Source organism: Pan troglodytes, chromosome 15 (genome assembly GCF_028858775.2).
Source record: "Pan troglodytes isolate AG18354 chromosome 15, NHGRI_mPanTro3-v2.0_pri, whole genome shotgun sequence".
Lineage (NCBI taxonomy): Eukaryota > Metazoa > Chordata > Mammalia > Primates > Hominidae > Pan > Pan troglodytes.
The window spans coordinates 24805843-24823037 of record NC_072413.2 but is presented as its reverse complement, the minus strand read 5'-3'; the positions used below and the strand labels follow the sequence as shown (position 1 = coordinate 24823037).

The 17195-nt window shown below is 32.9% G+C and overlaps 1 protein-coding gene across 6 annotated transcripts in view; it reads left to right on the top strand.

Moving 5' to 3' along the window:
- NOVA1 (NOVA alternative splicing regulator 1) overlaps positions 1-17195 on the top strand; it is a 151512-nt gene that overhangs the window by 41807 nt on the left and 92510 nt on the right. The window contains exon 1 of one of the 6 annotated variants that reach the window (XM_063792824.1): positions 5851-5952. The exons of the other annotated variants lie outside the window; for them this stretch is intronic. The gene's annotated coding sequence lies outside the window, so the exon portion shown is untranslated. Of the gene's footprint in view, positions 1-5850; positions 5953-17195 lie in introns of those variants that run through there. 6 annotated transcript variants of the gene reach the window in all.

Below are 17195 nucleotides of genomic sequence, written 5' to 3'. Positions count from 1 at the left end.
TTGAGTTTCCATGATTTTTCTTACACTTTTAAATTTACTTGTAACTGATATTTCTTTCTACATCCTGTGAGAAAGTAGAGTAGAAAAAATGTATAAATTTAGAACTTAGTTTTGTAATTTTTGACTCACACTTTCTCTTCAGTGTGTTGTACCTCTGAGAAGGAATGACTGATAAAATATGTGTTGAATATACATGTCATAATTTAGGATGATGAGTGATTGTTAAATGAATGAGAACATTACATGAACAGTTATAAACATCAATGTAATAGGATTCTGTATTCTCAAAAGTGTGACATTTAAAAAGAGACAAGGCCATGCATAATTTAATCATGTAAAATACTGATACCTTAATTTATTTAAAAGGAATTGCCTGATTTTTAAGAGAATGCCCATTAAATTTTAATTTAACTATTAAATGCCTGGAGAGAGCATGATTCCATTTAGGGGAAGATTCTGTTATTAAACTATAAGTCAGAGTAAAGTATTCTCTACAATTGTATTTTAGGTTACTGCAACATGAATATTGAAAGTGTTCCTATAAAACAAGAATCCATCTAATCTCTTTTTTCTTTCTTTTTTAGTCTTTCCTTCTGTAGAGCCTTTTTGATCTACAAGCTTCTAAGTTTGGTGTCTTATTTAGGAGATATTATGTTTTAGCTTCTGTAAAACCTAGTATTTTCTACAAATGCACGAAATATATTCATGTTATTTAATTGCTTAATATTACTGTTTACAAATAGACAAATATTTCTGTAGCTTTTATATGCAAGGAAAACGCTAAGAAATCTCCACAAAATAGCCATAGTTAGGTAATTGCTGGTTGTTCCTAAGAATAATAAATAAGAATGTGATAATTTAGGTATTCAGCCTAGTATTCGTAGAATGTTTTAGAGAAATGAATAGTCAAAATCACTACCTCATTGGTACTAACCATTTTATAATACAGTACGAATTGGGATGGAGAATTAAGTGGGAATGGGAACATGGAGTGGTTTTATTTTTCTCCAGTGTGACCTTTTTTGTTTATGATTAGTCAAATCACTCTTTTTTGTTTCTTTTACTCGTCTCAAGATGATGTCATAGATTTCTGAGCACTTCAATTTAATCTGACTTTAATGTGGTAAAGTCAGTTTAACTTGAATTTAACCTCATAGCCAACCTATAACTCAATTTCTCTTCTTTCAGTCAATATGACTTGGACTTTTCTAGGAGATTATAGAGTGTTGGAAGAGGTTGAAGTCTAGTCATTCTCTTTGCTCAATCCAGTGAGTGGAGAATGATCTGTTTTGTTTTGTTTTTCTCATATACCTATTTCTCCTCCTGTGTGCTGATGAAGTAAGGGGAAAGGTGGAAAGGGAAAAGGCTTTCTTATGTAAGTAGTACCTTTTGTTCCCTTTTTTTCTGTTTGTGCTCCACTGCCTCACACTGACTAGTCCTCCCTCCCTCCCTTCCTTCCTTCTTTCTTTTTCTTCCTTTTCTTTCTTTTTTTTTTTTTTTCACCCGTGCTGGAATGCAGTGGTGCAGTCTTGGCTCAGTGCAGCCTCTGCCTCCCAGGTTGAAGTAATTCACCTGCCTCAGCCTCCTGAGCAGCTGGGATTACAGGTGCATGCCACCATGCCCAGCTAGTTTTTTTGTATTTGTAGTAGAAACGGGGTTTCACCATGTAGGCCAGGCTGATATTGAACCGGGGCCTCAAGTGATCCGCCCACCTCAGCCCTGCAAAGTGCTGGGATTACAGGTTTGAGCCACCTGGCCCGGCCTAGTCCTCCTTCTATGAGTACGGGAGAGGAGTACTAGCTCTCTGATGAGGCACATGTACAAAACTTTGGTGGGGAGCATGGGGGTTGTTTTTGGAGTGTCATACCAACCATTTCTGAATTGTCTTTTTCTACTCTTTCTCAATTTCTACCTCTCCAGTATATTCATAGCCTCTGGCTGCTTGAGTCCCCATCAACTGGAGGCTCAAGTCCAGCTACTTTCACATTCACTACACTCTTTGCTTTTGCAGAGAGGGAGTCCAATTATCTGTACCTTGTCTTCCAACTCCATGTCTTTTCTCCCTCTCTTCAAATAGGCACAGAGAAGGGAAGTGGGCATGGGATAATAAGCAAGTCTAACACACAAGCAGAGGTCCAGCTGAGAGGTGAGATACCAGTCTTCCCTTCTTACTAATCTTTTAGATGAACTCTCGCTTGATTTGGACTCTCAGCAACAGCACTATTCAGCTACATTAAGTCAGTGAAGCAAACTCTGATGATTGCCTCATGATGGGGACAGGAGAAGGCACTTCTGGATAAGGAAGAACTAAGGAAGGTAAAGATGTTTAAGTTATGGAGGTGGAGTTGGCTCTCATTTGTTTAAGTCTGTCTTCCAAATATAAAATACTTGATAGATGCCTTTGTTCTTAGCCTTCGGTTCTAATTGCCAGCCCCTGGGCGATTGGAAAAGTGCTACCTGATATCTCATTATGTTCATTTTACCTGTCTTGCCTAGTAGTTTTATTCTTCCTAGCTACAGTGAAGTTCATTCCACTACAGCTGCTGTTGTAACCCTTTTAAACAGGTTATATCATTCCCTCAGTCAAAATACTGTAATGGCTTTCTAAAACAGTAAAAACAAAAAACAAACCCAAAGTCCTTATTATGGCTTGGAAGGCCCCAGATGATCTGACTGCAGGTTAAGTTTTTGATCGCATGTTCCTATCTCAGAGCTTTGCTATCATTCTACCATCTGCCATCTGTATGTGGTATTCTAAAACCCCAGAGAGTAGAGTCACTTCATTTCATTCTTCATTTAAGTAATGCTGCTTCCTTAGTGTTCTCTGAATACATTTAAAATAGTATATTTGTTCTCTTCCCATCACTTGCTTTATTTTTGGTTTATACACTAATTTTCATACCTTAAATTGTATATTTAATAGTTTGTTATATCACTTACATTAACATGATTCTCAAGAGGGCAGGACATTGACTTCTTTGTTCACCACTTTACTCAGTGCCTAAAATAGTTCCTGACCCATAGGAAACAATAGATTTTTTTGTTGTTGAGTGAATAAATGATTTAATGAATTCTAGTTATTAGATTCAATCTTTAGAAAATATATTTGACTTATCCTACATTATTTACTTTTCCAGTGTTCTACATAGTATAATTTTAATTTTTATCACTTTTATTATTTCTAACTGCATATTCCCATTATGATCACCCCAGTTGAATCATCCATACCTCTAATTGATTTTCTATGCTGTTAGAATTATTTTTTTATAAAATACTTACTTAAATGCCACTATTGGGGTAAAACATTCGAAAATTCCTTAACATAATTGGTCCTGTGCCTATTCTCCTTCTCTCCGTGGTTCTTACATGAACTCTATTCCACTCACATCCTTTTCATTGCAGTATTCTGAATGCTAAACTATGCTTCTCTTTACTTCTGTGCCTTTTTACATAAAACCTACTGCTATATATTTTTCACTGTGTGAATACATTAATGTAACTTCTACTATGAGAAGAGTAGAAAACACTCTTTACATTTGAAGTAGTTAGGAACCACCCATATAGTTGTTGTATGCTATTAATTTATATGTATTAGCAAGTCTTTTTCCTCACTGAGTATCTTTAGGATTTGTTAAGAATTTACTTGTCATTTTATAAATGAGTATTTAAGTCACCACAGTCTTGAGGAGCATACACTGTTTTATAATACTGTTTTGTAATATTGTGAATTATTTTAAAGGTGAGAATAATCTTTTTCTTTTTGGAGGATATGTATGTATGAATGGTTATTATATCTTTATATCTACAGAAAAATACCTAAAAGGAGTAGAGAAAATGATTCATACAAATAAAAGTATTATGTGCATTACTTTTAAAAAAAAATGTGATCCCTTGCTAGGGTCTTCAAATTTAGATTCTTTGTTTGTATACTGTTATATAAATAAAAGACTGATAAATGAAATGACATTATTTATATAAAAATCAAAGCAAAATGTTTACTATATCTGACTCTATTCCAAGTAAGTACAGTGTGTGAGAAGGGACCAGTGTGGCTTTTTGAGAAATGCAGACTCCATAGGTATGTGGCAGGATTCTAAAACTCATACTTAACATTTTTATTTTGAAAATAATGCAGAAATGCATAGTTTGTGATATTGATCTATTTTAGAAGACATGGCTAAATAAAAAATAATATTATGAAATTATGTAGCAGTAAACAAAGGTGGAATCCCAAAGTTATTTGAGGTAGCTCTTTTGAACAATTATTACTATTACTGGTAATAATAGGCCAGGTATTATATCATGTGTCTGGTATGCATTAATTCATTTTGTAGTTGGACTATCCCTTCAAGTTACTATTATTCATTTTACATGAGAAGAAACAGCTGCTCATTTACACATTTAATTTTAGAAGGATTACTTCTGCTTGTTCAGTTGGGTTTCTTGAGTATAATTCATCAAAGTTTCTTAAACTACATGAGAGGTTACAGAGCCCTTTAAAACCTAACAAAATCTTATGGCCCATTTCCCCTGAAAATGTATGTATGGACTCATGTATTTTTATTTTAATATGCAGTTTCCTAGAATTCCTAGATTTCTTAAATTTCGTATGTGGACTCTAGATTGGGAATCTCTGGTCTTTGTCTTTTAAAATAAAGAGCCACATCTTGTCACTTAAGGAAAATAATATATATTTACACTATGCTTTATTATAGAAAGAATTTAAGAAAACTGAAAGGAAATTGTCAGCTATCTCTAACTCTACTGAGTATATGCCAAATCAAATAAATTCTATTTAATTAGGAAGTGAGATTCAGAAAAGTTTGACTTATGGTATGCTAATGGTCAGGTTTGTTGGACTTTGTCACAAAGCACCCTCAGTCTGTTTCAGAAAGAAACCTAGGTGTGAATATTTTGAATAATGTAAAGTTACCTCTTCAGAGTAGTATATACATAGTAGCTGTGCCTAGAGCTAGGAGATGAGATAGTACCTTACAGCCTTTTGATTCAGTGATATTTCTCAGAGAATAATTATTGAATTTGATTTTCTGATTCCATCAAAGATAAATTATGTGGACAGGTTGTTGTAGTAAAAGCAGAATGTGGTAATAATTTTCTGTACTAATGAGCTAAAGTGATCTCAAACTTGGTTGATTCATTCTTTATATGGGCTAAGGATGAAGACTGTGTTTAGGGTCTATCTTAATTTGATTTTGGAGAAGAAAAGTTGTCTTTTTATAAAACATCAGTAGTTGTTGAGGACTAATTTCAAAAAATTCTTTTTCAAATATAAAGTAATTTGGAATTTCAGAATAACTTTTTAAAAATCCCTTTTAGATATTTTATGGTACTTGTGCTTCAGTTTTGATGTCTTACCTATTTTGTTTTTTTCTCCCTTGAATTCTCATCTGAACCGAAAAATAATTAGCTGAGCAGAATAAAGAATCTTGTTGTATATGTTTGCCCGGTTTTAGGTAAATTTCTGTAGAAATAATGTTATAAATCAATATAAGTATTTGGGTTTTATTTTTTAACATATACGTTTTAACATTTGGTTTATTGTTATTTTGTGAATTGAGTAAGTATATTTCTACGTTTCCTGCAACCATTCTTAGCATTCAATTTTTAAATGAATGACAGCCCATCTGTGTAGGTCTCTTGTGACTGAGTGATGTATTCTGTTTTGCTGTGGCAAAGTTTTCAGACAGCCACTTTGTTCTTATATATTTTCATTTTCTATAGTACTTTTCATCCCTGTATGTATGTACAGGAGTCACTTCACCCACCACCGAATTGCAGCCACTTCTGAGGTGGAACGCAGCAACTGTTTAACAGCGCACTTTCCCCTAGGTGCTGACAGCTGCAGAAGAAATTGTACATGGTGCTGTACAGAAGGTATTTCTCCACTGTGCCATCTGCAGAGTGAAACTGACTAGGAGTACTACATAGACTGTAAGTTTCTTGTGTACCTGCCCTAGACTGGAAAGCCCAATAAGAGAAAATAACAAATAACTGGGAAACATCATCTAAAAGTGTATTGAGGTCAGTTAAACTTAGTGCTGCTCTCCCTGGCTCTAAATTTTATTTTAAGGTCTTCTGATTGGTACAAAATTAAATAACAAATAGATGGATGCACTCCTTTTTATTCTAAAAGCAAATGAAACTAAAATGCTTTTATCAATATTCTTCACTTTGAATGGAACTTAATCATATTGTTTTTAAATATTTTTAAGTAACCAAATCAATATTATAAGATTTCAGAGCCATGTTCTTAAAATAGCAAAAACAAAAAACAAACAAAAAAAAACTTGTAATTCAACAGGAACGTCTTAATTAGCCTTGCTTCCAGTGTTTTATGTCTTGGTTTTAATACTTTCTTTTGGAGTTTTGCAGCAAAGCCAGTTTATGATGAACTAGTTTTGATTCTTAGGATTAGAAACACCAATTTTGACTTCTTTTTTATTTTTATTTTTAATTTTTCTGAGATGAGGTCTCTCTCTGTCACCCAGTTTGGAGGATAGTGATGTGATCATGGCTCACTGCAGCCTCAACCTCTTGGGCTTAAGCGATCTTCCTGCCTCAGCCTTGCAAGTATCAAAGATAGCCTCCCAGCTATCAAAGTAGCTGGAAGCTGGCACTACAGGCATGCACTACCACACCTGGCTAGTTTTTTCTTTTTTCTTTTTAGTTTCTGTAGAGATAGGGTCTCACTGTTTGAGACTAACCTGATCTCAAACTCCTGGCCTCAAGTGATCCTCCTGCCTTGGTCTCCTGAAGTGCGCTGCTCAATTTTTTTTTTTCTTTAACATTTGGGGAAAAAAGTGGGGAAGAGAAGGAACAGTAAATATTTGAACTTCTGCTTACTGTAGTTTTAGTCTCTCCCATTTAATTATTTAATGAGATTTTCTTTTGTAAAAGCACTTTTATAAGAGTGCTATCTTTAGTAATAGTTTGGCATGTTTATGCCTTATAAAATAGAGAAAATATCATTAGAAACAGCTGTGTCTGTTGTTACACAACATGATAAGGAATGTTATATTTTGTTATTTTAGGGTTTTTTTTTTAGTCAATAGTATGACATTTTATCTCTTTTCTGCTACATTTATAGACTGTTCTATGTGAAGAAATTAGAATCTCAAACTTCACAGAGTCTTAATCATATTAAATATGGTGTCATTTGGTTTAGGTAACTTTAAATTATGTGTCATAAGTTAAATTATAATGTGCACATATCTATGTTTATATATTCTTAGTCAAAGCAGATAAAAAATAACTTCATTCCACAGTTTGTTTACTTGTAAAATGAGGTAGGTAGAAGAAATGATTTTATAGGGACATTTTAAGTGTTTTCCATTTAATTCAGGGTTAGTAGTGTATGTATTTAGAATTGTACCTTACCAAGATATTTGGGCTTAAGTGACTTTGTTCTAAGTAGAATATTATTTGTGTTAATTAAATGCTGAGTGATAATGTTTTAGAATCAATAGAGGGGGTCGGATTTCCTACAAAGATTTTCAATTATCTATCTAATTTTGTAGTGTAGATAACTCCACTGTTTTGAAATATAATCTTTGGACAATACAGCACAGTTCTTAGTATCTTATTCATCATGGAAGCATAAAGTGAGTAAGAATAAAAAGCTTTACTTACACTGAGTGGAAATTTACTTAAAGGTTACCAAAAACTCATATTGTAATGAGGCTTACCCCCTTTACTTGCATAGACTTAGTATTTCATTTAATAGTCAAAGCACTAAAGAAGTAAATGTCAATACTTAAAAATTTACAGTTTACACGTAATGTACCTATGTATCTCTAGCCAAGAGAGTATTTTTATCAATATATGAAATATTCGAATTGCTATAATTGATTCTTTGGCACTTTCTACAGTGTAATTGTAAGTATTACTTAATCCCATTCATTTTATTTACTGAAGTCATCAGTATTTGACAGAATAGATTATATGTTTTATATACTAAATTTTGGTTGAAAAGGCACAAACTATACCTGTTTTATGTGTCCTGGTATCTATTTTTAAATTATACAAGTTATTTTTTATATTTTAGACTTTATGTGGATGATAGAAGTTTGGCAACTTACTTGATTCAATATTTAGCCATATGAATCTTGTATTTTATTATACCCATAGTGTATGGGATTTGAAAAAGAATCAGATGGGAACTTTTTATTGAATATACTTCTGTATTATTGAATTTAATGAAAATATACTGCTTGTGTAATCAAAAATAAACTGTCGGTGTTTCAGTTAAATTAATTTTTTGGAACATTTGTTTAGTTTATTTAGAGATTATCACCATTTCATAAAACAGATACCTCTTATCTCTATTGGTGATTTTCAAAGGGCCTTCCTCATACTGTGAAAGGCCGGAATTGTGGGCAGGATTATTACTTAATTAGCACTCACTTAATAATTTTGGAATTCAGAAATAAATTATAGGTTATGAATAATTAAACTTTAAGGAAATACTTGTTTTTCATCCTTTCTCATTATAATTTTCTATTTGTAATAGGAAAAATGAAGCAAATGCATAAATTATATGAATTTTAATTTAATTTAATTTTTTTGAGATGGAGTCTCACTGTGTCCCCCAGGCTGGAGTGCAATGGCATGATCTCGGCTCACTGCAGCCTCTGCCTCCCGGGTTCAAATGATTCTCCTGCCTCAGCCTCCTGATTAGCTGGGACTACAGGCATGTGCCACCACACGCAGCTAATTTTTTGTATTTGTAGTAGAGATGGGGTTTCACCATGTTAGCCAGGATGGTCTTGATCTCCTGACCTCGTGATCCTCCCATCTTGGCCTCCCAAAGTGCTGGGATTACAGGTGTGAGCCACTGCACCTGGCCAAGTTATATGAATTTTTCAGTACTTATGTATGAATGATATATACTTAGACCTCTTGTGATAATGTCCTGGCAACATCTAGCTTTCCATTAGAGGCTTTAAGAAGAGATACTAGAACCAGCTGAAGAAATAGTGAAATTGGTGAGAAAATAGGAAACTATATGGCAATATATTTTTCATTGCAGAATTTATTCAATTTAAACTAATTTTAAAGAACATACATTTTAAAGTAGAATTTTAGTCCATAATTTTAAATTCTCAGATGTTCTCAGTTTTACAAAATACTCTTTTAAATTAGGTACATATTTTTATATCCCTCTCAAATAGATAATTTTTTAAAAATTATTTTTCTTATCAGATTTATCTGAACAAATTTTATTTGTTAGAGAGACGAAACACCTTCAGATGTTTTACTGTAAGCAATAGGGAGATGATTTTTTAATGTAGGATTAGGTGGACAATTCTTTTTATCCTAAGTGGTCAATATTTGAGTTACTTCATTTGATAATCAAGCTTTAGTATTTTATACATCATTTCTTATTATCCAAAATATAATTTATATTCATAGACTAATATATGGAATTTGAATTTAAATGTTTTAGAATTAAAAATGAAAAATGTTTTTTTTCTAAATGGTTTCCAATAGATTAATGGAGATATAATACTCATATCTTTGCTTTTCTTATTTTATATATCAAATGATTTCTGCTTATTTTTATACATTTTGCAGTTATTTTTCAATATAAATTGAATTCATTGAAAATTTTAAATGTATAAGTTTGCGTAAAAGACTACTGATGCCAGAAACCTCATTATCTTTAATTAATCTTAACTGAATTAAGCATTTATTACTTTAAAAATTTTCTGTAATTCTGAAATTTCTATATGTCTTGTGGGTAAATGTGTGTGTGTATATATGTGTATATAATCTTTCTAATGTATTTTCTGAAGTGTGGTCTCGAATCCTTACTGCCACTTTGTAGCTATTAATCAAGTGTAAATTGCTTAACAACTTTAAGGTTGTTTTTTAAATCTGTTAATTGGGAATCATTTCACCTACCTCACAGGGTTGTTGTGAGGAAAAAACAATAAAACATATGTGAAAGAGTGCTTAGCATATAATAGATGTGCAGTGTATGAAAATGAGTGTTACCAAACCTTCAGTGGCCCCCATTGTCCTCAGGATAAAATCCAAATTCTGTGTCATGGTGTGTGTTCTGGCTCACCCTTATGTCTTCAGCCCCATTTCTTTCCTTGCAAACTGCACATATTGATTTATTGATACTGTAGTCTTTATAGTTCCCAGGATATATCATGCTTTCTTTTGGCCTTTATCGGAATGCACCATTCTTTTAAACTCACTTTCCCCTTTATCCCTAGGCTACTGTCCTCTGTATAACTCAACCTCATCTGTCAGGCTTTGCTTTCTATTTCTTCTTCACTAAGATGTCTTCTGTCCCTTCTTCCTCACTTATATATTTTCTTGGATGATCCTTCTGTGTTTATTCTTTTCAGCAATTATTGCATGTAATGTAACTGCCTTTGTACTTGTCTGTTTCCTCTACTAGATGTAAAGTCAGAGAGGGTGGAGCCTGTCTTATTTGCCATTTTTCTCCACTACTTAAGAGTTTCTGTAACTCAGGAAATATTTGAACATTTTATAAATAGATGTGTTCCCTAAACAAATTCACAACATATATAATATGAGTGCTACTCCTTAAGTAAAGCAATTTGGATTCTATATTTATAAAATGTTTTTCAGGTCCCACAATAATCATAACAAAATGATGGCCATACAGTTGGTCTTCTTTGCCCACCATTTATCACTCTAATGGGTTTATTAGAAGAGATAGACTCACTCAGGGTGCAAGCAGAGTTACTTTATTCTCTCTAGTCACTTTACATGCAGTTCCATTCTGAATATTATGTTTTCTGCTCCTTGATAAAATGCTGTTTAAGTGCCGTTATTTCCATCTCTACTCTATTCTTGCTTCTCTGCTGCTGCTTGCTTTTTTTCTCTCAATTTTTTTCTTTCTCTCTCTCATTCTTTCATTCCTTCTTTTCTCACTCTGGCATTTTAAAATAGACTAAATTTTCAAGTAATGAAGAAAATGTTTAATGAATTAAAGTTTTAAATTCTCCTCCAATGTAAAATGTCTTTTCTACATCAACCTTGCTCAAAGAGGGTTTAAAAACCTGAATAAGGAAGGAAATAGGTTGGTCAGCTAGTAGGCTGTTGCATTAATTTTTTTTTTTTTTTTTACCTTATGTTTTCACCCTCCTCACTGTGCATCACCTAGGTTTTCTGAAGTTCTGGGATTAGAAGTAGGGAAGAACTAATTGGTAGTAAAGGTATGTTGGAAGTCTTAATGGATTCTTCTCTTGCTTTTCTGGATTCATCAAAGACTTCTAGTATTTGGAGATAACCCAACTATAGTTCCTTGATGCGGTTGACACTTTATTTGTCTGGTTTTGACTACCCTGCTTAGTTTCTGACTTTCTGGTTTATCTCTGTCCTCTTTGTTTTGGAGTTACCTTGTTTTTCTTTTTTCTTTTTTTTTTTTGTAGTCCTTTAGGTAAGTTCCTTTAAAAATGGATTAATGCTTTCCTAGGGGTTATCTGTCCCATGGGAAAATATATTTCTTTACTCCACCAACCTACCAAAGTACTGGCCAATTCTAAAGTAGTAGCCCAGACTGAGGGCATGAGTCTTTAATTAGTTACCACTCCTTGAGTGCCCTATATTCTAAATCATAGACTAAATTCTGAGTGCATCACGGTGCTACTTCCTTCTCAATCAATCTATAAGCTGCCTTCCCTCAGTGTATGTTTATAGTTTTTATTTGAATGGTGAGCTAAAGATAGCCTGAGCAATTTTTGGCCACATTCTTACCAACTGTAGCCTAGATGATCTGTCACCTCATTTCTAGTACATTGAACTTGTTCTCAGCTTTGGATCATTGGCTGAAACTGAGACAACAAGAGAATTCTCATTTTAATATCCTGTTACACTACCATTGTGGCATTGAGGCCATAATGGGAAGCTTGCTTTTCTATGAATGTCCATCCATTTCTGTAATTCCATGCCTTGTCTTATGCTGTTCTGTCATTTTGAGATGTCTTTTCTACCTTTTTTTCCTGCGGTATTCTACCCAGTCTTCAATGTCCAAGTTAAGTAAAGTCTTTATTGGTCTTGGCAGTTAGAACAAATATTTCTCTCTAGTGTGTTCTCATTAATACTTTGTTTCATGTGTTATTATATTACTTATAGATATGTCTGTCTCTCTGACCAGATTATGAGACAGATTTTGAGACAGCCACTGACTTACTTATTGATGAACTTCTTATTGCCTAGCTCCTGTTATGTGTTTAGGACATTATATGCTTAATTAATGAATCTCTTCTGAACACTCAGATTGAAGTTTATAAAATTGTTAAGTAATTAATACTTCTATCTCCTTATTTATTTTTCTCCTTGTTCCAAAAAAAGTTTGAGGGATCAACAGTTAGTTTCTATGCCTTTTATCATATTTTCTGCTTTTTGAATTTTTAATTTTTATGGATACCTAATAGTTGTACATATGTATGGGGAATATGTGAAATTTTGATGCATTCATACAATGCGTAACGATCAAATCAGGACAATTGGGATATCCATCACCTCAAGCACTTATCATTTCTTTGTGTTAGGAGCATTCCAATTCCACTCTTCTAGTTATTTTGAAATATATGATTATTACTTTTTAACTCAGTGGTATTTATTTATTCTTAGGCAAATTTATTTTAGGTTTTAGTTCTGGTTTGGGCTAAATTAATTTTCTCCCATTTTCCTTTGACTTCTTTATTTTTCTTTCTCTTTAAATTTCAGTCTCTGTAGCTAACTATGATAAATAAAGATAATTAGATATTCCAAGTAGCTTCAAGTTGCAAGTAAAAATAACTAATTAATTTAATTAAATAGCTGTAATGATCTGTCACCTCATTACTACTTTTTTTTTTTTTTTTTTGCCATTACAAAATTTTCTGTTTCCTTTTTAAATTCTTCAGGGTTTCAGATTCCATCTTTAGATATGGTCAGAAATGATGAAAGACAAGTTATTGGTCATAAAAAGGGTTGGTTGTAAAAGAATAATATTCCTATAATAGAAAATTAAATTGTTATATTTATTGGGAGTAAAGTTCTGTTTCATTCAGACATTATCCTGTTATTTTGAGTGATTACCCTAAATAAGTTGTCTCAATTTGAAATGCAGCACCGAATTTCTGCCATTCCTCAAGAGAATAATAATGCAGTCTTTTTATAATAATGCAGTCTTTATTACTGAAATTTAGTCAAAAGTAGAATTATTTAATACATATAGTCAGGCAAATAAGTAAAAATTAGATAACCAAGAAATCCAAAAAGCATTTTAAGTAGAGAAAATTGAAAAATTACCTCTATTTAAAACTTCTTTTTCCTGGAAATTTCCAGATGAGTACAGATGGTATACTAAGAAAAGAGAAAACATATTTTCCCTTCAAGTCACATTGTTAAAGGCTGAAAGATGATAAATCAACTTGCCATATAATAGCCCAGTGATCTTTTTTCTTCCTTATTTTCATGTTGTTGGAAATATGAAGTTTTTAATAGATATGTTTACCTTACCTAATGACTTGCACCAATATGACTGGTGACATTTTAATATTTAATTTTGATAATTTTATCTGTTAGCACTTATTGGCTTAGGAATCTTAGTGAATGGATATTCTGACCTTTACATTAGGTTAAATGATATAGATGGCAGATCTCAGAATCAGCTCAATAAGGTGCCAGATATTATAATATATAATATATATGATTACTTGTGTGCAGTCATACTTCTTATAGCAATAACATTTTGTGTATTTTCCTAAGAAGAAACAAACTACAAAATATGGCCAAGTGAGTCTCAGTTTTAGGTATCAGGAAACACTGTTTATCCCTGTGATTTTCCCTGCTCCTCAACCCTTGCAATAATTCAAACATTCTATTTACAACATCAGTAAAATACATTTTTCTTGTATTTTCCACTGAGTTTAAGGTGAACATTGACTTAGGATGGAACTTTGAGATTAGGAAGAACAAAATTCTGTTTTTCTGTTTTTGAAAGCATACTCGGGGAAACTAAAATGCAATAGACTTTTTGGCATGCATCTAGTATGTATCAATTATAAAATAGGAAAAGTGATGCCTAAAAATATAATTTCCTAAAATATGCCACCTGAAGTATATTTCTTTTAAATACTTGTTTTTCCCTTTGTTTCCTTATAAATGGCTCATTCTGTTTTTGAATTGTAATATTGTATAGGACTTTAGAAACCCTCTTTTAGTGGGTCCAGTTAAAAAGTAAGTGATTAACTGTAAATTTTTTCATATACCTTGTTCTTTATTTCATAACTAATCCTGGATTGTGTTCCTATACAAAATACCTTACTCATGTTACAGGGAAAGTGCAAATAAGAAAACAGCCATCAATTGAAACTTGGTTTTTATGCGTCTCTTTGCAACTCCAACTTCACATTTTCCCACTGTGCTTTAAAGTATGACAGATTCAGCATGCCTGAAAACCCAAATCAGAAGTTCCCTATTCTCATTCTACCTTCCAACCCCAATCATTCTTTGCTTATGTCTTCACCATATACTTGTGACTGTTTCCTCTCCTTTTACTTAAATATCATCCAATTTTTTGTCTGGATCCTAATTATTTTGCCTTTAAGATTTGTATTGAATCAGTATGGTTTATTCTATCTCTGTTGATAAAACTCTGGCTCATTACTTACCACAAGAAGTGATAAGTTTTTAAAAATAGGTTTGTGCACTAGTTTTACCTTTCTGTACATTGTATTTCCTTAAGAGTGGAAAGCACATATTGTTCACCTTTGTGCTTTCCATGGAGGATATTCTCATAAATCATTTCTGAGTTCATTCAACTAATTGTGAAGTAGTTGATTCCTGGTATTTAAGTCTTAAAAATATTGAATGGATTGCTGAAAGTCAGATCAGTGCCACAGTTTAAAATTAATCACACATTATTCCAACTTGATGATACTCTTATTAGTGTTACCACCAGGAAAGTACCTTAAATGAATTCTGAATAATTATTAAGAACACTTGGTTTTAATGTGAAAACAAATTTTACTTATAGTATGCTAGTACATGCTGGTTTGTAGGCTTTTACTATAATTTAGATGAACTGAGTTGTCTTTTTGTTTCCATTTTTAAAAATATGGTTACATGCCATTTTGAGGAAATAATTGCGGCAAAAGTCATCTAATTCAGCAGCCCCCGACCTTTTTGGCACCAGGGACTGGTTTTGTGGAAGACGATTTTTCCCTGAGGGGGATGGTTTCAGGATGAAACTGCTCCACCTCAGATCATCAGGCATTAGATTCTCATGGGAAGCATGCAGCCTAGATCCCTGCATGGGCAGTTCATAATAGGGTTTGCACTCCTGTGAGAATCTAATGCCCCAGTTGATCTGACAGGAGGCAGAGCTCAGGTGGTAATGCTTAATGCTTGCTCACCTGTGGCTCACCTCCTTTGTGTGGTCAGGCTCCTAATAGGTCAGGGAAGGGGTGTGGGGGAAGGGGGGACGGCTGATTGGGGACCCCTGATTTAATTGTTTAGGTCTCTTTTTTTACATTAGTCTCTTTGTGGTTCCTTCAGAGTTAAAATACAAATGGGAAACAAGCTTCCTTTGAAATGTTACAAAAGACTTAAACCGGACTACTAGTCTGAGGGTGGATCTGATTTATGCTAGTAAGAGGACACAATGGCCTCCTAAGAAAAGTAACTCTGCAGCAGGCTATTTTTGCTTCTTGTGCTAGAACTTTAGAGATAGCTTGTTTTTTTTTTCTTTGCCTCTTATTATTATAGTCTTTGAAGATAATCACTAGTTTCTGAAAAATTTTATTACAAAAGTACTGTCATTCATATCAGACTGGATTTGAATATATGCTTATCCTTGCTTTTGAAATGTTTAGTTAAATTATTTGAGTTGTCAGTGTTATATAAAAATAAGAGAACATTTTAAATGCAGTCTCTTAAAAATATTATTTCAGTCTATAACTTTGAATGCTTTGATTAATATAATCCTGTTTTCTTCCCATTTCTCTCCTCTTTTTCTTTTAGTATCTGTGTGTATATATCTTTATCTACATCTATCATCTATCTATAAAGACATATACACAAATATATACATAAGAGCTCTTAATTTTATAAATCCACTTTTTATATTCTGATGTCTCAGTTATTTTCTTGGAAAAGAACTTTTCAGGTCAGTTTAATTTTATTTTGTCTTATTTAGAAACAAAATCTGAAGCCTGTATGTTTTGTTTTCCAGATTTGTCTGTATTTATATTAACGTTGGTGTGTGTTGCTTTCATATTATAACTATCACAAGTTTTGTGGCATTTAGTGAACCTAATGTAATTTACATTCTGTTATTTGTGTAATCTGTTATTCTTATTCATCATTCATTCATTCATTTCTTCATTCAGTGTTTATTTAGTAATACTGTGTACCCGGCACTGTCCTGCATGCTGGGGATACAGGAAATCTCTATGTTCGTGGAGTTTGTATTCTTGTAAAAGAAGAGGGAGATGTGTAACCCTAATAGAGAATTTTAGAGAGGCATAAATACAATGTAAGAAATAAGGGCATGGTATAAAATATCTTGGGGGTATATTTTAGCTAGGATATAGGAGAAGGATCATTTGAGTTGAACTCTAAAGGATGAGGACGACGAAAGTCACATTCTAGTCATCAGGAATAGTAAAGAAAAATGTCCTTGGATCAGAATGAGCTTAGCATGCTCAGAGAAAAGAAAGAAATGCTGTGTGGGTTGGCTATCCTTCAGAAAGAGAATGTGGCAGGAGTTGGGGTCTTTAAGATAATGTACAGGCCAGATCAGTAAGTCATAGTAAGGAGTTAAAATTTTACCATAATTACAATTTGAAGACATTGGATAGTTGAGTGTTACGAACTGATTAACACTGAGGAAATTAGTTTACCTGCTGTCCAGAAGATGAACAAGGGAAAGGAGTGAGGGGCAAGAGCATTATTAGGGGGTTATTGCTGTGGTCCCAGCTAGAAATTATGGTGTCTTGGTGTAAGTCTTGTAGTAGTAGAAATGGTGAGAGGAAAGATGTTTTGGAGGAGCACTATTAGAATTTGTAAATGGATTAGAAATGGGGTAATCAAAAGTATCAAGCATAATTAAACATTAAATATTCTTTGGAAATATAATTTAATCGACATAAACTTTTCCATGGTAAAAATGTAGTATAATTTTTTAAATTACACATCTATTT